This window comes from Salvelinus alpinus, chromosome 12 (assembly GCF_045679555.1).
Source record: "Salvelinus alpinus chromosome 12, SLU_Salpinus.1, whole genome shotgun sequence".
In the NCBI taxonomy this organism is placed as follows: Eukaryota; Metazoa; Chordata; class Actinopteri; order Salmoniformes; family Salmonidae; genus Salvelinus; species Salvelinus alpinus.
This window is the reverse complement of record NC_092097.1, coordinates 61,282,902-61,307,405: the sequence shown is the minus strand read 5'-3', so window position 1 is coordinate 61,307,405 and position 24,504 is coordinate 61,282,902. Positions and strand designations below refer to the sequence as shown.

Sequence of the window (24,504 nt, the reverse complement as noted above, 5' to 3'; positions counted from 1 at the left end):
CCTAGCAGGAGACAGAACAGGTTAACCACCTAGCAGGGGACAGGAACAGGTTAACCACCTAGCAGGAGACAGAACAGGTTAACCACCTAGCAGGGGACAGAACAGGTTAACCACCTAGCAGGAGACAGAACAGGTTAACCACCTAGCAGGGGACAGAACAGGTTAACCACCTAGCAGGAGACAGGAACAGGTTAACCACCTAGCAGGGGACAGAACAGGTTAACCACCTAGCAGGGGACAGAACAGGTTAACCACCTAGCAGGGGACAGAACAGGTTAACCACCTAGCAGGGGACAGAACAGGTTAACCACCTAGCAGGGGACAGAACAGGTTAACCACCTAGCAGGGGACAGAACAGGTTAACCACCTAGCAGGAGACAGGAACAGGTTAACCACCTAGCAGGGGACAGAACAGGTTAACCACCTAGCAGGGGACAGAACAGGTTAACCACCTAGCAGGAGACAGAACAGGTTAACCACCTAGCAGGGGACAGAACAGGTTAACCACCTAGCAGGGGACAGAACAGGTTAACCACCTAGCAGGGGACAGAACAGGTTAACCACCTAGCAGGAGACAGAACAGGTTAACCACCTAGCAGGAGACAGGACAGGTTAACCACCTAGCAGGAGACAGAACAGGTTAACCACCTAGCAGGGGACAGAACAGGTTAACCACCTAGCAGGAGACAGGAACAGGTTAACCACCTAGCAGGAGCCAGAACAGGTTAACCACCTAGCAGGGGACAGAACAGGTTAACCACCTAGCAGGAGACAGAACAGGTTAACCACCTAGCAGGGGACAGAACAGGTTAACCACCTAGCAGGAGACAGGAACAGGTTAACCACCTAGCAGGGGACAGAACAGGTTAACCACCTAGCAGGAGACAGGAACAGGTTAACCACCTAGCAGGGGACAGAACAGGTTAACCACCTAGCAGGAGACAGAACAGGTTAACCACCTAGCAGGGGACAGAACAGGTTAACCACCTAGCAGGGGACAGAACAGGTTAACCACCTAGCAGGGGACAGAACAGGTTAACCACCTAGCAGGGGACAGAACAGGTTAACCACCTAGCAGGGGACAGAACAGGTTAACCACCTAGCAGGGGACAGAACAGGTTAACCACCTAGCAGGAGACAGGAACAGGTTAACCACCTAGCAGGAGACAGAACAGGTTAACCACCTAGCGGGGGACAGAACAGGTTAACCACCTAGCAGGGGACAGAACAGGTTAACCACCTAGCAGGAGACAGGAACAGGTTAACCACCTAGCAGGAGACAGAACAGGTTAACCACCTAGCAGGGGACAGAACAGGTTAACCACCTAGCAGGAGACAGAACAGGTTAACCACCTAGCAGGAGACAGAACAGGTTAACCACCTAGCAGGGGACAGGAACAGGTTAACCACCTAGCAGGGGACAGGAACAGGTTAACCACCTAGCAGGGGGACAGAACAGGTTAACCACCTAGCAGGGGACAGAACAGGTTAACCACCTAGCAGGGGACAGGAACAGGTTAACCACCTAGTAGGAGACAGAACAGGTTAACCACCTAGCAGGGGACAGAACAGGTTAACCACCTAGCAGGGGACAGAACAGGTTAACCACCTAGCAGGGGACAGAACAGGTTAACCACCTAGCGGGGGACAGGAACAGGTTAACCACCTAGCGGGGGACAGAACAGGTTAACCACCTAGCAGGAGACAGAACAGGTTAACCACCTAGCAGGAGACAGAACAGGTTAACCACCTAGCAGGAGACAGAACAGGTTAACCACCTAGCAGGAGACAGAACAGGTTAACCACCTAGCAGGGGACAGAACAGGTTAACCACCTAGCAGGGGACAGAACAGGTTAACCACCTAGCAGGAGACAGAACAGGTTAACCACCTAGCAGGAGACAGAACAGGTTAACCACCTAGCAGGAGACAGAACAGGTTAACCACCTAGCAGGAGACAGAACAGGTTAACCACCTAGCAGGGGACAGGAACAGGTTAACCACCTAGCAGGAGACAGAACAGGTTAACCACCTAGCAGGGGACAGAACAGGTTAACCACCTAGCAGGGGACAGAACAGGTTAACCACCTAGCGGGGGACAGGAACAGGTTAACCACCTAGCAGGGGACAGAACAGGTTAACCACCTAGCAGGGGACAGAACAGGTTAACCACCTAGCAGGAGACAGAACAGGTTAACCACCTAGCAGGGGACAGGAACAGGTTAACCACCTAGCAGGAGACAGGAACAGGTTAACCACCTAGCGGGGGACAGGAACAGGTTAACCACCTAGCAGGGGACAGAACAGGTTAACCACCTAGCAGGGGACAGAACAGGTTAACCACCTAGCAGGGGACAGAACAGGTTAACCACCTAGCAGGAGACAGAACAGGTTAACCACCTAGCAGGAGACAGAACAGGTTAACCACCTAGCAGGAGACAGAACAGGTTAACCACCTAGCAGGGGACAGAACAGGTTAACCACCTAGCAGGAGACAGAGCAGGTTAACCACCTAGCAGGGGACAGAACAGGTTAACCACCTAGCAGGAGACAGAACAGGTTAACCACCTAGCAGGGGACAGAACAGGTTAACCACCTAGCAGGAGACAGAACAGGTTAACCACCTAGCAGGAGACAGAACAGGTTAACCACCTAGCAGGAGACAGACCAGGTTAACCACCTAGCAGGAGACAGAACAGGTTAACCACCTAGCAGGAGACAGAACAGGTTAACCACCTAGTAGGAGACAGAACAGGTTAACCACCTAGCAGGGGACAGAACAGGTTAACCACCTAGCAGGAGACAGAGCAGGTTAACCACCTAGCAGGAGACAGAACAGGTTAACCACCTAGCAGGGGACAGAACAGGTTAACCACCTAGCAGGAGACAGAGCAGGTTAACCACCTAGCAGGAGACAGAACAGGTTAACCACCTAGCAGGAGACAGAACAGGTTAACCACCTAGCAGGGGACAGGAACAGGAACAGGTTAACCACCTAGCAGGGGACAGGAACAGGAACAGGTTAACCACCTAGCAGGAGACAGAACAGGTTAACCACCTAGCAGGGGACAGAACAGGTTAACCACCTAGCAGGAGACAGGACAGGTTAACCACCTAGCAGGAGACAGGAACAGGTTAACCACCTAGCAGGGGGACAGAACAGGTTAACCACCTAGCAGGAGACAGAACAGGTTAACCACCTAGCAGGAGACAGAACAGGTTTTAACCACCTAGCAGGAGACAGGAACAGGTTAACCACCTAGCAGGGGGACAGAACAGGTTAACCACCTAGCAGGAGACAGGAACAGGTTAACCACCTAGCAGGGGACAGAACAGGTTAACCACCTAGCGGGAGACAGAACAGGTTAACCACCTAGCAGGGGGACAGGAACAGGTTAACCACCTAGCAGGGGACAGAACAGGTTAACCACCTAGCAGGAGACAGAACAGGTTAACCACCTAGCAGGGGGACAGGAACAGGTTAACCACCTAGCAGGGGACAGAACAGGTTAACCACCTAGCAGGAGACAGAACAGGTTAACCACCTAGCAGGGGGACAGGAACAGGTTAACCACCTAGCAGGGGACAGAACAGGTTAACCACCTAGCAGGAGACAGAACAGGTTAACCACCTAGCAGGAGACAGGAACAGGTTAACCACCTAGCAGGGGACAGAACAGGTTAACCACCTAGCAGGAGACAGAACAGGTTAACCACCTAGCAGGGGACAGAACAGGTTAACCACCTAGCAGGGGACAGAACAGGTTAACCACCTAGTAGGGGACAGAACAGGTTAACCACCTAGCAGGAGACAGAACAGGTTAACCACCTAGCAGGAGACAGAACAGGTTAACCACCTAGCAGGGGACAGAACAGGTTAACCACCTAGCAGGGGACAGAACAGGTTAACCACCTAGCAGGGGACAGAACAGGTTAACCACCTAGCAGGAGACAGAACAGGTTAACCACCTAGCAGGGGACAGAACAGGTTAACCACCTAGCAGGGGACAGAACAGGTTAACCACCTAGCAGGAGACAGAACAGGTTAACCACCTAGCAGGGGACAGAACAGGTTAACCACCTAGCAGGGGACAGAACAGGTTAACCACCTAGCAGGGGACAGAACAGGTTAACCACCTAGCAGGGGACAGAACAGGTTAACCACCTAGCAGGAGACAGAACAGGTTAACCACCTAGCAGGGGACAGAACAGGTTAACCACCTAGCAGGGGACAGAACAGGTTAACCACCTAGCAGGGGACAGAACAGGTTAACCACCTAGCAGGGGACAGAACAGGTTAACCACCTAGCAGGGGACAGAACAGGTTAACCACCTAGCAGGGGACAGAACAGGTTAACCACCTAGCAGGGGACAGAACAGGTTAACCACCTAGCAGGGGACAGAACAGGTTAACCACCTAGCAGGAGACAGAACAGGTTAACCACCTAGCAGGGGACAGAACAGGTTAACCACCTAGCAGGAGACAGAACAGGTTAACCACCTAGCAGGGGACAGGAACAGGTTAACCACCTAGCAGGAGACAGAACAGGTTAACCACCTAGCAGGGGACAGAACAGGTTAACCACCTAGCAGGAGACAGGAACAGGTTAACCACCTAGCAGGGGACAGAACAGGTTAACCACCTAGCAGGGGACAGAACAGGTTAACCACCTAGCAGGAGACAGAACAGGTTAACCACCTAGCAGGAGACAGAACAGGTTAACCACCTAGCAGGAGACAGAACAGGTTAACCACCTAGTAGGAGACAGAACAGGTTAACCACCTAGCAGGAGACAGAACAGGTTAACCACCTAGCAGGGGACAGAACAGGTTAACCACCTAGCAGGAGACAGGAACAGGAACAGGTTAACCACCTAGCAGGGGACAGAACAGGTTAACCACCTAGCAGGAGACAGGAACAGGAACAGGTTAACCACCTAGCAGGGGACAGAACAGGTTAACCACCTAGCAGGGGGACAGAACAGGTTAACCACCTAGCAGGAGACAGGAACAGGTTAACCACCTAGCAGGGGACAGAACAGGTTAACCACCTAGCAGGAGACAGGAACAGGTTAACCACCTAGCAGGGGACAGGAACAGGTTAACCACCTAGCAGGGGGACAGAACAGGTTAACCACCTAGCAGGGGGACAGAACAGGTTAACCACCTAGCAGGGGGACAGAACAGGTTAACCACCTAGCAGGGGACAGAACAGGTTAACCACCTAGCAGGAGACAGAACAGGTTAACCACCTAGCAGGAGACAGAACAGGTTAACCACCTAGCAGGAGACAGGAACAGGTTAACCACCTAGCAGGGGACAGAACAGGTTAACCACCTAGCAGGGGACAGAACAGGTTAACCACCTAGCAGGGGACAGGAACAGGTTAACCACCTAGCAGGGGACAGAACAGGTTAACCACCTAGCAGGGGACAGAACAGGTTAACCACCTAGCAGGAGACAGGAACAGGTTAACCACCTAGCAGGAGACAGGAACAGGTTAACCACCTAGCAGGGGACAGAACAGGTTAACCACCTAGCAGGGGACAGAACAGGTTAACCACCTAGCAGGGGACAGAACAGGTTAACCACCTAGCAGGAGACAGAACAGGTTAACCACCTAGCAGGAGACAGAACAGGTTAACCACCTAGCAGGAGACAGGAACAGGTTAACCACCTAGCAGGGGACAGAACAGGTTAACCACCTAGCAGGGGACAGGAACAGGTTAACCACCTAGCAGGGGACAGAACAGGTTAACCACCTAGCAGGGGACAGGAACAGGTTAACCACCTAGCAGGGGACAGAACAGGTTAACCACCTAGCAGGGGACAGAACAGGTTAACCACCTAGCAGGGGACAGAACAGGTTAACCACCTAGCAGGGGACAGAACAGGTTAACCACCTAGCAGGGGACAGAACAGGTTAACCACCTAGCAGGAGACAGAACAGGTTAACCACCTAGCAGGAGACAGAACAGGTTAACCACCTAGCAGGGGACAGAACAGGTTAACCACCTAGCAGGGGACAGAACAGGTTAACCACCTAGCAGGGGACAGAACAGGTTAACCACCTAGCAGGGGACAGAACAGGTTAACCACCTAGCAGGGGACAGGAACAGGTTAACCACCTAGCAGGGGACAGAACAGGTTAACCACCTAGCAGGGGACAGAACAGGTTAACCACCTAGCAGGGGACAGAACAGGTTAACCACCTAGCAGGGGACAGAACAGGTTAACCACCTAGCAGGAGACAGGAACAGGTTAACCACCTAGCAGGGGACAGAACAGGTTAACCACCTAGCAGGGGACAGAACAGGTTAACCACCTAGCAGGGGACAGAACAGGTTAACCACCTAGCAGGGGACAGGAACAGGTTAACCACCTAGCAGGGGACAGAACAGGTTAACCACCTAGCAGGAGACAGAACAGGTTAACCACCTAGCAGGAGACAGAACAGGTTAACCACCTAGCAGGAGACAGAACAGGTTAACCACCTAGCAGGAGACAGGAACAGGTTAACCACCTAGCAGGAGACAGAACAGGTTAACCACCTAGCAGGGGACAGAGCAGGTTAACCACCTAGCAGGAGACAGAACAGGTTAACCACCTAGCAGGGGACAGAACAGGTTAACCACCTAGCAGGAGACAGAACAGGTTAACCACCTAGCAGGGGACAGGAACAGGTTTCAACCACCTAGCAGGGGACAGGAACAGGTTTCAACCACCTAGCAGGAGACAGAACAGGTTAACCACCTAGCAGGGGACAGAACAGGTTAACCACCTAGCAGGAGACAGAACAGGTTAACCACCTAGCAGGGGACAGAACAGGTTAACCACCTAGCAGGGGACAGGAACAGGTTAACCACCTAGTAGGGGACAGAACAGGTTAACCACCTAGCAGGGGACAGAACAGGTTAACCACCTAGCAGGAGACAGGAACAGGTTAACCACCTAGCAGGAGACAGAACAGGTTAACCACCTAGCAGGAGACAGGAACAGGTTAACCACCTAGCAGGAGACAGAACAGGTTAACCACCTAGCAGGGGACAGAACAGGTTAACCACCTAGCAGGAGACAGGAACAGGTTAACCACCTAGCAGGAGACAGGAACAGGTTAACCACCTAGCAGGGGACAGAACAGGTTAACCACCTAGCAGGGGACAGAACAGGTTAACCACCTAGCAGGGGACAGAACAGGTTAACCACCTAGCGGGGGACAGAACAGGTTAACCACCTAGCAGGGGACAGAACAGGTTAACCACCTAGCAGGGGACAGAACAGGTTAACCACCTAGCGGGGGACAGAACAGGTTAACCACCTAGCGGGGGACAGAACAGGTTAACCACCTAGCGGGGGACAGAACAGGTTAACCACCTAGCGGGGGACAGAACAGGTTAACCACCTAGCAGGGGACAGAACAGGTTAACCACCTAGCAGGGGACAGAACAGGTTAACCACCTAGCAGGGGACAGAACAGGTTAACCACCTAGCAGGAGACAGAACAGGTTAACCACCTAGCAGGAGCCAGAACAGGTTAACCACCTAGCAGGGGACAGAACAGGTTAACCACCTAGCAGGAGACAGAACAGGTTAACCACCTAGCAGGGGACAGAACAGGTTAACCACCTAGCAGGGGACAGAACAGGTTAACCACCTAGCAGGGGACAGAACAGGTTAACCACCTAGCAGGGGACAGAACAGGTTAACCACCTAGCAGGAGACAGAACAGGTTAACCACCTAGCAGGAGACAGAACAGGTTAACCACCTAGCAGGAGACAGAACAGGTTAACCACCTAGCAGGGGGACAGAACAGGTTAACCACCTAGCAGGGGACAGAACAGGTTAACCACCTAGCAGGAGACAGAACAGGTTAACCACCTAGCAGGGGGACAGAACAGGTTAACCACCTAGCAGGGGACAGAACAGGTTAACCACCTAGCAGGGGACAGAACAGGTTAACCACCTAGCAGGGGACAGAACAGGTTAACCACCTAGCAGGGGACAGAACAGGTTAACCACCTAGCAGGGGGACAGAACAGGTTAACCACCTAGCAGGGGACAGGAACAGGTTAACCACCTAGCAGGGGACAGAACAGGTTAACCACCTAGCAGGGGACAGAACAGGTTAACCACCTAGCAGGGGACAGAACAGGTTAACCACCTAGCAGGAGACAGGACAGGTTAACCACCTAGCAGGGGACAGAACAGGTTAACCACCTAGCAGGAGACAGAACAGGTTAACCACCTAGCAGGAGACAGAACAGGTTAACCACCTAGCAGGAGACAGAACAGGTTAACCACCTAGCAGGGGACAGAACAGGTTAACCACCTAGCAGGAGACAGAACAGGTTAACCACCTAGCAGGAGACAGAACAGGTTAACCACCTAGCAGGGGACAGAACAGGTTAACCACCTAGCAGGAGACAGAACAGGTTAACCACCTAGCAGGAGACAGAACAGGTTAACCACCTAGCAGGAGACAGAACAGGTTAACCACCTAGCAGGAGACAGAACAGGTTAACCACCTAGCAGGGGACAGAACAGGTTAACCACCTAGCAGGGGACAGAACAGGTTAACCACCTAGCAGGGGACAGAACAGGTTAACCACCTAGCAGGAGACAGAACAGGTTAACCACCTAGCAGGAGACAGGAACAGGTTAACCACCTAGCAGGAGACAGAACAGGTTAACCACCTAGCAGGGGACAGAACAGGTTAACCACCTAGCAGGAGACAGAACAGGTTAACCACCTAGCAGGGGACAGAACAGGTTAACCACCTAGCAGGGGACAGAACAGGTTAACCACCTAGCAGGGGACAGAACAGGTTAACCACCTAGCAGGAGACAGAACAGGTTAACCACCTAGCAGGGGGACAGAACAGGTTAACCACCTAGCGGGGGATAGAACAGGTTAACCACCTAGCAGGAGACAGAACAGGTTAACCACCTAGCAGGGGACAGGAACAGGAACAGGTTAACCACCTAGCAGGGGACAGAACAGGTTAACCACCTAGCAGGGGACAGAACAGGTTAACCACCTAGCAGGAGACAGAACAGGTTAACCACCTAGCAGGAGACAGAACAGGTTAACCACCTAGCAGGGGACAGAACAGGTTAACCACCTAGCAGGAGACAGAACAGGTTAACCACCTAGTAGGAGACAGAACAGGTTAACCACCTAGCAGGGGACAGAACAGGTTAACCACCTAGCAGGGGACAGAACAGGTTAACCACCTAGCAGGGGGACAGAACAGGTTAACCACCTAGCAGGGGGACAGAACAGGTTAACCACCTAGCAGGGGGACAGAACAGGTTAACCACCTAGCAGGAGACAGAACAGGTTAACCACCTAGCAGGGGGACAGAACAGGTTAACCACCTAGCAGGGGGACAGAACAGGTTAACCACCTAGCAGGGGACAGAACAGGTTAACCACCTAGCAGGAGACAGAACAGGTTAACCACCTAGCAGGGGACAGAACAGGTTAACCACCTAGCAGGGGACAGGAACAGGTTAACCACCTAGCAGGGGACAGAACAGGTTAACCACCTAGCAGGGGACAGAACAGGTTAACCACCTAGCAGGAGACAGGAACAGGTTAACCACCTAGCAGGAGACAGGAACAGGTTAACCACCTAGCAGGGGACAGAACAGGTTAACCACCTAGCAGGGGACAGAACAGGTTAACCACCTAGCAGGAGACAGAACAGGTTAACCACCTAGCAGGAGACAGAACAGGTTAACCACCTAGCAGGGGACAGGAACAGGTTTCAACCACCTAGCAGGGGACAGGAACAGGTTAACCACCTAGCAGGGGACAGAACAGGTTAACCACCTAGCAGGAGACAGAACAGGTTAACCACCTAGCAGGAGACAGGAACAGGTTAACCACCTAGCAGGGGACAGAACAGGTTAACCACCTAGCAGGGGACAGAACAGGTTAACCACCTAGCAGGGGACAGAACAGGTTAACCACCTAGCAGGGGACAGGAACAGGTTAACCACCTAGCAGGGGACAGGAACAGGTTAACCACCTAGCAGGGGACAGGAACAGGTTAACCACCTAGCAGGGGACAGAACAGGTTAACCACCTAGCAGGGGACAGAACAGGTTAACCACCTAGCAGGGGACAGAACAGGTTAACCACCTAGCAGGGGACAGAACAGGTTAACCACCTAGCAGGGGACAGAACAGGTTAACCACCTAGCAGGAGACAGAACAGGTTAACCACCTAGCAGGGGACAGAACAGGTTAACCACCTAGCAGGAGACAGAACAGGTTAACCACCTAGCAGGGGACAGAACAGGTTAACCACCTAGCAGGGGACAGAACAGGTTAACCACCTAGCAGGGGACAGAACAGGTTAACCACCTAGCAGGAGACAGAACAGGTTAACCACCTAGCAGGAGACAGAACAGGTTAACCACCTAGCAGGGGACAGAACAGGTTAACCACCTAGCAGGGGACAGAACAGGTTAACCACCTAGCAGGGGGACAGAACAGGTTAACCACCTAGCAGGGGGACAGAACAGGTTAACCACCTAGCAGGGGACAGAACAGGTTAACCACCTAGCAGGAGACAGAACAGGTTAACCACCTAGCAGGGGACAGAACAGGTTAACCACCTAGCAGGGGACAGGAACAGGTTAACCACCTAGCAGGGGACAGAACAGGTTAACCACCTAGCAGGGGACAGAACAGGTTAACCACCTAGCAGGAGACAGGAACAGGTTAACCACCTAGCAGGAGACAGGAACAGGTTAACCACCTAGCAGGGGACAGAACAGGTTAACCACCTAGCAGGGGACAGAACAGGTTAACCACCTAGCAGGAGACAGAACAGGTTAACCACCTAGCAGGAGACAGAACAGGTTAACCACCTAGCAGGAGACAGGAACAGGTTAACCACCTAGCAGGGGACAGAACAGGTTAACCACCTAGCAGGGGACAGAACAGGTTAACCACCTAGCAGGGGACAGAACAGGTTAACCACCTAGCAGGGGACAGGAACAGGTTAACCACCTAGCAGGGGACAGAACAGGTTAACCACCTAGCAGGGGACAGGAACAGGTTAACCACCTAGCAGGGGACAGAACAGGTTAACCACCTAGCAGGGGACAGAACAGGTTAACCACCTAGCAGGGGACAGAACAGGTTAACCACCTAGCAGGGGACAGAACAGGTTAACCACCTAGCAGGGGACAGAACAGGTTAACCACCTAGCAGGGGACAGGAACAGGTTAACCACCTAGCAGGGGACAGAACAGGTTAACCACCTAGCAGGAGACAGAACAGGTTAACCACCTAGCAGGGGACAGAACAGGTTAACCACCTAGCAGGGGACAGAACAGGTTAACCACCTAGCAGGAGACAGGAACAGGTTAACCACCTAGCAGGAGACAGGAACAGGTTAACCACCTAGCAGGGGACAGAACAGGTTAACCACCTAGCAGGAGACAGAACAGGTTAACCACCTAGCAGGAGACAGAACAGGTTAACCACCTAGCAGGGGACAGAGCAGGTTAACCACCTAGCAGGAGACAGAACAGGTTAACCACCTAGCAGGGGACAGAACAGGTTAACCACCTAGCAGGAGACAGAACAGGTTAACCACCTAGCAGGGGACAGAACAGGTTAACCACCTAGCAGGGGACAGGAACAGGTTAACCACCTAGCAGGAGACAGGAACAGGTTAACCACCTAGCAGGAGACAGAACAGGTTAACCACCTAGCAGGAGACAGGAACAGGTTAACCACCTAGCAGGAGACAGAACAGGTTAACCACCTAGCAGGGGACAGAACAGGTTAACCACCTAGCAGGGGACAGAACAGGTTAACCACCTAGCAGGAGACAGGAACAGGTTAACCACCTAGCAGGAGACAGAACAGGTTAACCACCTAGCAGGGGACAGAACAGGTTAACCACCTAGCAGGAGACAGGAACAGGTTAACCACCTAGCAGGAGACAGAACAGGTTAACCACCTAGCAGGAGACAGGAACAGGTTAACCACCTAGCAGGAGACAGAACAGGTTAACCACCTAGCAGGAGACAGAGCAGGTTAACCACCTAGCGGGGGACAGAACAGGTTAACCACCTAGCGGGGGACAGAACAGGTTAACCACCTAGCAGGGGACAGAACAGGTTAACCACCTAGCAGGGGACAGAACAGGTTAACCACCTAGCAGGGGACAGAACAGGTTAACCACCTAGCAGGGGACAGAACAGGTTAACCACCTAGCAGGGGACAGAACAGGTTAACCACCTAGCAGGAGACAGAACAGGTTAACCACCTAGCAGGAGACAGAACAGGTTAACCACCTAGCAGGAGACAGAACAGGTTAACCACCTAGCAGGAGACAGAACAGGTTAACCACCTAGCAGGAGACAGAGCAGGTTAACCACCTAGCAGGGGACAGAACAGGTTAACCACCTAGCAGGAGACAGAACAGGTTAACCACCTAGCAGGAGACAGAACAGGTTAACCACCTAGCAGGGGACAGAACAGGTTAACCACCTAGCAGGAGACAGAACAGGTTAACCACCTAGCAGGAGACAGAACAGGTTAACCACCTAGCAGGGGACAGAACAGGTTAACCACCTAGCAGGGGACAGAACAGGTTAACCACCTAGCAGGAGACAGAACAGGTTAACCACCTAGCAGGGGACAGAACAGGTTAACCACCTAGCAGGGGACAGAACAGGTTAACCACCTAGCAGGGGACAGAACAGGTTAACCACCTAGCAGGGGACAGAACAGGTTAACCACCTAGCAGGAGACAGAACAGGTTAACCACCTAGCAGGAGACAGAACAGGTTAACCACCTAGCAGGAGACAGGAACAGGTTAACCACCTAGCAGGGGACAGAACAGGTTAACCACCTAGCAGGGGACAGGAACAGGTTAACCACCTAGCAGGGGACAGGAACAGGTTAACCACCTAGCAGGAGACAGAACAGGTTAACCACCTAGCAGGGGACAGGAACAGGTTAACCACCTAGCAGGAGACAGAACAGGTTAACCACCTAGCAGGGGACAGGAACAGGTTAACCACCTAGCAGGAGACAGAACAGGTTAACCACCTAGCAGGAGACAGGAACAGGTTAACCACCTAGCAGGAGACAGGACAGGTTAACCACCTAGCAGGGGACAGAACAGGTTAACCACCTAGCAGGGGACAGAACAGGTTAACCACCTAGCAGGGGACAGAACAGGTTAACCACCTAGCGGGGGACAGAACAGGTTAACCACCTAGCAGGGGACAGAACAGGTTAACCACCTAGCGGGGGACAGAACAGGTTAACCACCTAGCGGGGGACAGAACAGGTTAACCACCTAGCAGGGGACAGAACAGGTTAACCACCTAGCAGGGGACAGAACAGGTTAACCACCTAGCAGGAGACAGGAACAGGTTAACCACCTAGCAGGGGACAGAACAGGTTAACCACCTAGCAGGAGACAGAACAGGTTAACCACCTAGCAGGGGACAGAACAGGTTAACCACCTAGCAGGAGACAGAACAGGTTAACCACCTAGCAGGAGACAGAACAGGTTAACCACCTAGCAGGGGACAGAACAGGTTAACCACCTAGCAGGGGACAGAACAGGTTAACCACCTAGCAGGGGACAGAACAGGTTAACCACCTAGTAGGAGACAGAACAGGTTAACCACCTAGACGGGGACAGAACAGGTTAACCACCTAGCAGGGGACAGAACAGGTTAACCACCTAGCAGGGGACAGAACAGGTTAACCACCTAGCAGGAGACAGGAACAGGTTAACCACCTAGCAGGGGACAGAACAGGTTAACCACCTAGCAGGGGACAGAACAGGTTAACCACCTAGCAGGGGACAGAACAGGTTAACCACCTAGCGGGGGACAGAACAGGTTAACCACCTAGCGGGGGACAGAACAGGTTAACCACCTAGCAGGGGACAGAACAGGTTAACCACCTAGCAGGGGACAGAACAGGTTAACCACCTAGCAGGAGACAGGAACAGGTTAACCACCTAGCAGGGGACAGAACAGGTTAACCACCTAGCAGGAGACAGAACAGGTTAACCACCTAGCAGGGGACAGAACAGGTTAACCACCTAGCAGGAGACAGAACAGGTTAACCACCTAGCAGGAGACAGAACAGGTTAACCACCTAGCAGGGGACAGAACAGGTTAACCACCTAGCAGGGGACAGAACAGGTTAACCACCTAGCAGGGGACAGAACAGGTTAACCACCTAGTAGGAGACAGAACAGGTTAACCACCTAGACGGGGACAGAACAGGTTAACCACCTAGCAGGGGACAGAACAGGTTAACCACCTAGCAGGGGACAGAACAGGTTAACCACCTAGCAGGAGACAGGAACAGGTTAACCACCTAGCAGGGGACAGAACAGGTTAACCACCTAGCAGGGGACAGAACAGGTTAACCACCTAGCAGGGGACAGAACAGGTTAACCACCTAGCAGGGGGACAGAACAGGTTAACCACCTAGCAGGGGACAGAACAGGTTAACCACCTAGCAGGAGACAGAACAGGTTAACCACCTAGCAGGGGACAGAACAGGTTAACCACCTAGCAGGAGACAGAACAGGTTAACCACCTAGCAGGGGACAGAACAGGTTAACCACCTAGCAGGAGACAGAACAGGTTAACCACCTAGCAGGGGACAGAACAGGTTAACCACCTAGCAGGGGACAGAACAGGTTAACCACCTAGCAGGGGACAGAACAGGTTAACCACCTAGCAGGAGACAGAACAGGTTAACCACCTAGCAGGAGACAGAACAGGTTAACCACCTAGCAGGGGGACAGAACAGGTTAACCACCTAGCAGGAGACAGAACAGGTTAACCACCTACCAGGGGACAGAACAGGTTAACCACCTAGCAGGGGACAGAACAGGTTAACCACCTAGCAGGAGACAGAACAGGTTAACCACCTAGCAGGGGACAGAACAGGTTAACCACCTAGCAGGGGACAGAACAGGTTAACCACCTAGCAGGGGACAGAACAGGTTAACCACCTAGCAGGAGACAGAACAGGTTAACCACCTAGCAGGGGACAGAACAGGTTAACCACCTAGCGGGGGATAGAACAGGTTAACCACCTAGCAGGAGACAGAACAGGTTAACCACCTAGCAGGGGACAGGAACAGGAACAGGTTAACCACCTAGCAGGGGACAGAACAGGTTAACCACCTAGCAGGGGACAGAACAGGGGAACAGAACAGGTTAACCACCTAGCAGGGGACAGAACAGGTTAACCACCTAGCAGGGGACAGACCAGGTTAACCACCTAGCAGGGGACAGAACAGGGGAACAGAACAGGTTAACCACCTAGCAGGGGAACAGAACAGGTTAACCACCTAGCAGGGGACAGAACAGGTTAACCACCTAGCAGGGGACAGAACAGGGGAACAGAACAGGTTAACCACCTAGCAGGGGACAGAACAGGTTAACCACCTAGCAGGGGACAGAACAGGTTAACCACCTAGCAGGGGACAGACCAGGTTAACCACCTAGCAGGGGGACAGGAACAGGTTAACCACCTAGCAGGAGACAGAACAGGTTAACCACCTAGCAGGAGACAGAACAGGTTAACCACCTAGCAGGGGACAGACCAGGTTAACCACCTAGCAGGGGACAGAACAGGTTAACCACCTAGCAGGGGACAGAACAGGTTAACCACCTAGCAGGGGACAGAACAGGTTAACCACCTAGCAGGGGACAGAACAGGTTAACCACCTAGTAGGAGACAGAACAGGTTAACCACCTAGCAGGGGGACAGGAACAGGTTAACCACCTAGCAGGAGACAGAACAGGTTAACCACCTAGCAGGAGACAGAACAGGTTAACCACCTAGCAGGGGACAGAACAGGTTAACCACCTAGCAGGAGACAGAACAGGTTAACCACCTAGCAGGAGACAGAACAGGTTAACCACCTAGCAGGAGACAGAACAGGTTAACCACCTAGCAGGGGACAGAACAGGTTAACCACCTAGCAGGGGACAGGAACAGGTTAACCACCTAGCAGGGGACAAGAACAGGTTAACCACCTAGCAGGGGACAGAACAGGTTAACCACCTAGCAGGAGACAGAACAGGTTAACCACCTAGCAGGAGACAGAACAGGTTAACCACCTAGCAGGAGACAGAACAGGTTAACCACCTAGCAGGAGACAGAACAGGTTAACCACCTAGCAGGGGACAGAACAGGTTAACCACCTAGCAGGAGACAGAACAGGTTAACCACCTAGCAGGAGACAGAACAGGTTAACCACCTAGCAGGAGACAGAACAGGTTAACCACCTAGCAGGGGACAGAACAGGTTAACCACCTAGCAGGGGACAGGAACAGGTTAACCACCTAGCAGGGGACAAGAACAGGTTAACCACCTAGCAGGGGACAGAGCAGGTTAACCACCTAGCAGGGGACAGAACAGGTTAACCACCTAGCAGGAGACAGAACAGGTTTTAACCACCTAGCAGGGGACAGAACAGGTTAACCACCTAGCAGGGGACAGAACAGGTTAACCACCTAGCAAGGGACAGAACAGGTTAACCACCTAGCAGGGGACAGAACAGGTTAACCACCTAGCAGGAGACAGAACAGGTTAACCACCTAGCAGGAGACAGAACAGGTTAACCACCTAGCAGGAGACAGAACAGGTTAACCACCTAGCAGGAGACAGAACAGGTTAACCACCTAGCAGGAGACAGGAACAGGTTAACCACCTAGCGGGGGACAGAACAGGTTAACCACCTAGCAGGGGACAGAACAGGTTAACCACCTAGCAGGGGACAGAGCAGGTTAACCACCTAGCAGGAGACAGGAACAGGTTAACCACCTAGCAGGGGACAGAACAGGTTAACCACCTAGCAGGGGACAGAACAGGTTAACCACCTAGCAGGGGACAGAGCAGGTTAACCACCTAGCAGGGGACAGAGCAGGTTAACCACCTAGCAGGGGACAGAGCAGGTTAACCACCTAGCAGGAGACAGAACAGGTTAACCACCTAGCAGGAGACAGAACAGGTTAACCACCTAGCAGGAGACAGAGCAGGTTAACCACCTAGCAGGAGACAGAACAGGTTAACCACCTAGCAGGGGACAGAGCAGGTTAACCACCTAGCAGGGGACAGAGCAGGTTAACCACCTAGCAGGGGACAGGAACAGGTTAACCACCTAGCAGGGGACAGGAACAGGTTAACCACCTAGCAGGAGACAGAACAGGTTAACCACCTAGCAGGGGACAGAACAGGTTAACCACCTAGCAGGAGACAGAACAGGTTAACCACCTAGCAGGGGACAGGAACAGGTTAACCACCTAGCAGGAGACAGAACAGGTTAACCACCTAGCAGGGGACAGAACAGGTTAACCACCTAGCAGGGGACAGGAACAGGTTAACCACCTAGCAGGAGACAGAACAGGTTAACCACCTAGCAGGGGACAGAACAGGTTAACCACCTAGCAGGGGACAGAACAGGTTAACCACCTAGCAGGGGACAGAACAGGTTAACCACCTAGCAGGAGACAGACCAGGTTAACCACCTAGCAGGAGACAGAACAGGTTAACCACCTAGCAGGGGACAGAACAGGTTAACCACCTAGCAGGGGACAGAACAGGTTAACCACCTAGCAGGGGACAGAACAGGTTAACCACCTAGCAGGAGACAGAACAGGTTAACCACCTAGCAGGAGACAGAACAGGTTAACCACCTAGCAGGGGACAGAACAGGGGAACAGAACAGGTTAACCACCTAGCAGGAGACAGAACAGGTTAACCACCTAGTAGGAGACAGAACAGGTTAACCACCTAGCAGGGGACAGAACAGGTTAACCACCTAGCAGGAGACAGAACAGGTTAACCACCTAGCAGGGGACAGAACAGGTTAACCACCTAGCAGGAGACAGAACAGGTTAACCACCTAGCAGGGGACAGAACAGGTTAACCACCTAGCAGGAGACAGAACAGGTTAACCACCTAGCAGGAGACAGAACAGGTTAACCACCTAGCAGGAGACAGAACAGGTTAACCACCTAGCAGGGGACAGGAACAGGTTAACCACCTAGCAGGGGACAGGAACAGGTTAACCACCTAGCAGGAGACAGGAACAGGTTAACCACCTAGTAGGAGACAGAACAGGTTAACCACCTAGCAGGAGACAGAACAGGTTAACCACCTAGCAGGAGACAGAACAGGTTAACCACCTAGCAGGAGACAGAACAGGTTAACCACCTAGCAGGAGACAGAACAGGTTAACCACCTAGCAGGGGACAGGAACAGGTTAACCACCTAGCAGGAGACAGAACAGGTTAACCACCTAGCAGGAGACAGAACAGGTTAACCACCTAGCAGGAGACAGAACAGGTTAACCACCTAGCAGGGGACAGGAACAGGTTAACCACCTAGCAGGGGACAGAACAGGTTAACCACCTAGCAGGGGACAGAACAGGTTAACCACCTAGCAGGGGACAGAACAGGTTAACCACCTAGCAGGGGACAGAACAGGTTAACCACCTAGCAGGAGACAGAACAGGTTAACCACCTAGTAGGAGACAGAACAGGTTAACCACCTAGCAGGAGACAGAACAGGTTAACCACCTAGCAGGAGACAGAACAGGTTAACCACCTAGCAGGAGACAGAACAGGTTAACCACCTAGCAGGGGACAGGAACAGGTTAACCACCTAGCAGGAGACAGGAACAGGTTAACCACCTAGTAGGAGACAGAACAGGTTAACCACCTAGCAGGAGACAGAACAGGTTAACCACCTAGCAGGGGACAGAACAGGTTAACCACCTAGCAGGAGACAGAACAGGTTAACCACCTAGCAGGAGACAGAACAGGTTAACCACCTAGTAGGAGACAGAACAGGTTAACCACCTAGTAGGAGACAGAACAGGTTAACCACCTAGTAGGAGACAGAACAGGTTAACCACCTAGCAGGAGACAGAACAGGTTAACCACCTAGTAGGAGACAGAACAGGTTAACCACCTAGTAGGAGACAGAACAGGTTAACCACCTAGCAGGAGACAGAACAGGTTAACCACCTAGTAGGAGACAGAACAGGTTAACCACCTAGACGGGGACAGAACAGGTTAACCACCTAGCAGGAGACAGAACAGGTTAACCACCTAGCAGGGGACAGAACAGGTTAACCACCTAGCAGGAGACAGAACAGGTTAACCACCTAGCAGGAGACAGGAACAGGTTAACCACCTAGCAGGAGACAGAACAGGTTAACCACCTAGCAGGAGACAGGAACAGGTTAACCACCTAGCAGGGGACAGAACAGGTTAACCACCTAGCAGGGGACAGGAACAGGTTAACCACCTAGCAGGAGACAGAACAGGTTAACCACCTAGCAGGGGACAGAACAGGTTAACCACCTAGCAGGAGACAGAACAGGTTAACCACCTAGCAGGGGACAGAACAGGTTAACCACCTAGCAGGAGACAGGAACAGGTTAACCACCTAGCAGGGGACAGAACAGGTTAACCACCTAGCAGGGGACAGAACAGGTTAACCACCTAGCAGGGGACAGAACAGGTTAACCACCTAGCAGGGGACAGAACAGGTTAACCACCTAGCAGGGGACAGAACAGGTTAACCACCTAGCAGGGGACAGAACAGGTTAACCACCTAGCAGGAGACAGGAACAGGTTAACCACCTAGCAGGGGACAGAACAGGTTAACCACCTAGCAGGGGACAGAACAGGTTAACCACCTAGCAGGGGACAGAACAGGTTAACCACCTAGCAGGGGACAGAACAGGTTAACCACCTAGCAGGAGACAGGAACAGGTTAACCACCTAGCAGGGGACAGAACAGGTTAACCACCTAGCAGGGGACAGAACAGGTTAACCACCTAGCAGGAGACAGGAACAGGTTAACCACCTAGCAGGGGACAGAACAGGTTAACCACCTAGCAGGGGACAGAACAGGTTAACCACCTAGCAGGAGACAGAACAGGTTAACCACCTAGCAGGAGACAGAACAGGTTAACCACCTAGCAGGGGACAGAACAGGTTAACCACCTAGCAGGGGACAGAACAGGTTAACCACCTAGCAGGAGACAGGAACAGGTTAACCACCTAGCAGGAGCCAGAACAGGTTAACCACCTAGCAGGGGACAGAACAGGTTAACCACCTAGCAGGAGACAGAACAGGTTAACCACCTAGCAGGGGACAGAACAGGTTAACCACCTAGCAGGAGACAGGAACAGGTTAACCACCTAGCAGGGGACAGAACAGGTTAACCACCTAGCAGGAGACAGGAACAGGTTAACCACCTAGCAGGGGACAGAACAGGTTAACCACCTAGCAGGAGACAGAACAGGTTAACCACCTAGCAGGGGACAGAACAGGTTAACCACCTAGCAGGGGACAGAACAGGTTAACCACCTAGCAGGGGACAGAACAGGTTAACCACCTAGCAGGGGACAGAACAGGTTAACCACCTAGCAGGGGACAGAACAGGTTAACCACCTAGCAGGGGACAGAACAGGTTAACCACCTAGCAGGAGACAGGAACAGGTTAACCACCTAGCAGGAGACAGAACAGGTTAACCACCTAGCGGGGGACAGAACAGGTTAACCACCTAGCAGGGGACAGAACAGGTTAACCACCTAGCAGGAGACAGGAACAGGTTAACCACCTAGCAGGAGACAGAACAGGTTAACCACCTAGCAGGGGACAGAACAGGTTAACCACCTAGCAGGAGACAGAACAGGTTAACCACCTAGCAGGAGACAGAACAGGTTAACCACCTAGCAGGGGACAGGAACAGGTTAACCACCTAGCAGGGGACAGGAACAGGTTAACCACCTAGCAGGGGGACAGAACAGGTTAACCACCTAGCAGGGGACAGAACAGGTTAACCACCTAGCAGGGGACAGGAACAGGTTAACCACCTAGTAGGAGACAGAACAGGTTAACCACCTAGCAGGGGACAGAACAGGTTAACCACCTAGCAGGGGACAGAACAGGTTAACCACCTAGCAGGGGACAGAACAGGTTAACCACCTAGCGGGGGACAGGAACAGGTTAACCACCTAGCGGGGGACAGAACAGGTTAACCACCTAGCAGGAGACAGAACAGGTTAACCACCTAGCAGGAGACAGAACAGGTTAACCACCTAGCAGGAGACAGAACAGGTTAACCACCTAGCAGGAGACAGAACAGGTTAACCACCTAGCAGGGGACAGAACAGGTTAACCACCTAGCAGGGGACAGAACAGGTTAACCACCTAGCAGGAGACAGAACAGGTTAACCACCTAGCAGGAGACAGAACAGGTTAACCACCTAGCAGGAGACAGAACAGGTTAACCACCTAGCAGGAGACAGAACAGGTTAACCACCTAGCAGGAGACAGGAACAGGTTAACCACCTAGCAGGGGACAGAACAGGTTAACCACCTAGCAGGGGACAGAACAGGTTAACCACCTAGCAGGGGACAGAACAGGTTAACCACCTAGCAGGGGACAGAACAGGTTAACCACCTAGCAGGGGACAGAACAGGTTAACCACCTAGCAGGGGACAGAACAGGTTAACCACCTAGCAGGAGACAGAACAGGTTAACCACCTAGCAGGGGACAGAACAGGTTAACCACCTAGCAGGGGACAGAACAGGTTAACCACCTAGCGGGGGACAGGAACAGGTTAACCACCTAGCAGGGGACAGAACAGGTTAACCACCTAGCAGGGGACAGAACAGGTTAACCACCTAGCAGGAGACAGAACAGGTTAACCACCTAGCAGGGGGACAGGAACAGGTTAACCACCTAGCAGGGGACAGAACAGGTTAACCACCTAGCAGGGGACAGAACAGGTTAACCACCTAGCAGGGGACAGAACAGGTTAACCACCTAGCAGGAGACAGAACAGGTTAACCACCTAGCAGGAGACAGAACAGGTTAACCACCTAGCAGGAGACAGAACAGGTTAACCACCTAGCAGGGGACAGAACAGGTTAACCACCTAGCAGGAGACAGAGCAGGTTAACCACCTAGCAGGGGACAGAACAGGTTAACCACCTAGCAGGAGACAGAACAGGTTAACCACCTAGCAGGGGACAGAACAGGTTAACCACCTAGCAGGAGACAGAACAGGTTAACCACCTAGCAGGAGACAGAACAGGTTAACCACCTAGCAGGAGACAGAACAGGTTAACCACCTAGCAGGGGACAGAACAGGTTAACCACCTAGCAGGAGACAGAACAGGTTAACCACCTAGCAGGAGACAGAACAGGTTAACCACCTAGCAGGAGACAGGAACAGGAACAGGTTAACCACCTAGCAGGAGACAGAACAGGTTAACCACCTAGCAGGGGACAGAACAGGTTAACCACCTAGCAGGAGACAGAACAGGTTAACCACCTAGCAGGGGACAGAACAGGTTAACCACCTAGCAGGAGACAGAACAGGTTAACCACCTAGTAGGAGACAGAACAGGTTAACCACCTAGCAGGGGACAGAACAGGTTAACCACCTAGCAGGAGACAGAGCAGGTTAACCACCTAGCAGGAGACAGAACAGGTTAACCACCTAGCAGGGGACAGAACAGGTTAACCACCTAGCAGGAGACAGAGCAGGTTAACCACCTAGCAGGAGACAGAACAGGTTAACCACCTAGCAGGAGACAGGAACAGGAACAGGTTAACCACCTAGCAGGGGACAGGAACAGGAACAGGTTAACCACCTAGTAGGAGACAGAACAGGTTAACCACCTAGCAGGAGACAGAACAGGTTAACCACCTAGCAGGGGACAGAACAGGTTAACCACCTAGCAGGAGACAGAGCAGGTTAACCACCTAGCAGGAGACAGAACAGGTTAACCACCTAGCAGGAGACAGGAACAGGAACAGGTTAACCACCTAGCAGGAGACAGAACAGGTTAACCACCTAGCAGGAGACAGAACAGGTTAACCACCTAGCAGGGGACAGGAACAGGAACAGGTTAACCACCTAGCAGGGGACAGGAACAGGAACAGGTTAACCACCTAGCAGGAGACAGAACAGGTTAACCACCTAGCAGGAGACAGAACAGGTTAACCACCTAGCAGGAGACAGAACAGGTTTTAACCACCTAGCAGGAGACAGGAACAGGTTAACCACCTAGCAGGGGGACAGAACAGGTTAACCACCTAGCAGGAGACAGGAACAGGTTAACCACCTAGCAGGGGACAGAACAGGTTAACCACCTAGCAGGAGACAGGAACAGGTTAACCACCTAGCAGGGGACAGGAACAGGTTAACCACCTAGCAGGAGACAGGAACAGGTTAACCACCTAGCAGGGGACAGGAACAGGTTAACCACCTAGCAGGGGACAGAACAGGTTAACCACCTAGCAGGGGACAGAACAGGTTAACCACCTAGCAGGGGACAGAACAGGTTAACCACCTAGCAGGGGACAGAACAGGTTAACCACCTAGCAGGGGGACAGGAACAGGTTAACCACCTAGCAGGGGACAGAACAGGTTAACCACCTAGCAGGAGACAGAACAGGTTAACCACCTAGCAGGAGACAGAACAGGTTAACCACCTAGCAGGGGACAGGACAGGTTAACCACCTAGCAGGGGACAGAACAGGTTAACCACCTAGCAGGGGACAGGACAGGTTAACCACCTAGCAGGAGACAGGAACAGGTTAACCACCTAGCAGGAGACAGGAACAGGTTAACCACCTAGCAGGAGACAGAACAGGTTAACCACCTAGCAGGGGACAGAACAGGTTAACCACCTAGCAGGAGACAGGAACAGGTTAACCACCTAGCAGGAGACAGGAACAGGTTAACCACCTAGCAGGAGACAGAACAGGTTAACCACCTAGCAGGGGACAGAACAGGTTAACCACCTAGCAGGAGACAGGAACAGGTTAACCACCTAGCAGGAGACAGGAACAGGTTAACCACCTAGCAGGAGACAGAACAGGTTAACCACCTAGCAGGGGGACAGAACAGGTTAACCACCTAGCAGGAGACAGAACAGGTTAACCACCTAGCAGGGGACAGAACAGGTTAACCACCTAGCAGGAGACAGAACAGGTTAACCACCTAGCAGGAGACAGAACAGGTTAACCACCTAGCAGGGGACAGAACAGGTTAACCACCTAGCAGGAGACAGAACAGGTTAACCACCTAGCAGGGGACAGAACAGGTTAACCACCTAGCAGGGGGACAGGAACAGGTTAACCACCTAGCAGGGGACAGAACAGGTTAACCACCTAGCAGGAGACAGAACAGGTTAACCACCTAGCAGGAGACAGAACAGGTTAACCACCTAGCAGGAGACAGAACAGGTTAACCACCTAGCAGGGGACAGAACAGGTTAACCACCTAGCAGGGGGACAGGAACAGGTTAACCACCTAGCAGGGGACAGAACAGGTTAACCACCTAGCAGGAGACAGAACAGGTTAACCACCTAGCAGGAGACAGAACAGGTTAACCACCTAGCAGGGGACAGGAACAGGTTAACCACCTAGCAGGAGACAGGAACAGG

General features: G+C 52.5%; 1 protein-coding gene across 1 annotated transcript in view; it reads right to left on the bottom strand.

Annotated features, from left to right (window-relative positions):
• Positions 1-24,504, bottom strand: part of pdhb (pyruvate dehydrogenase E1 subunit beta) — a 57,095-nt gene that overhangs the window by 19,172 nt on the left and 13,419 nt on the right. The window lies entirely within an intron of this gene.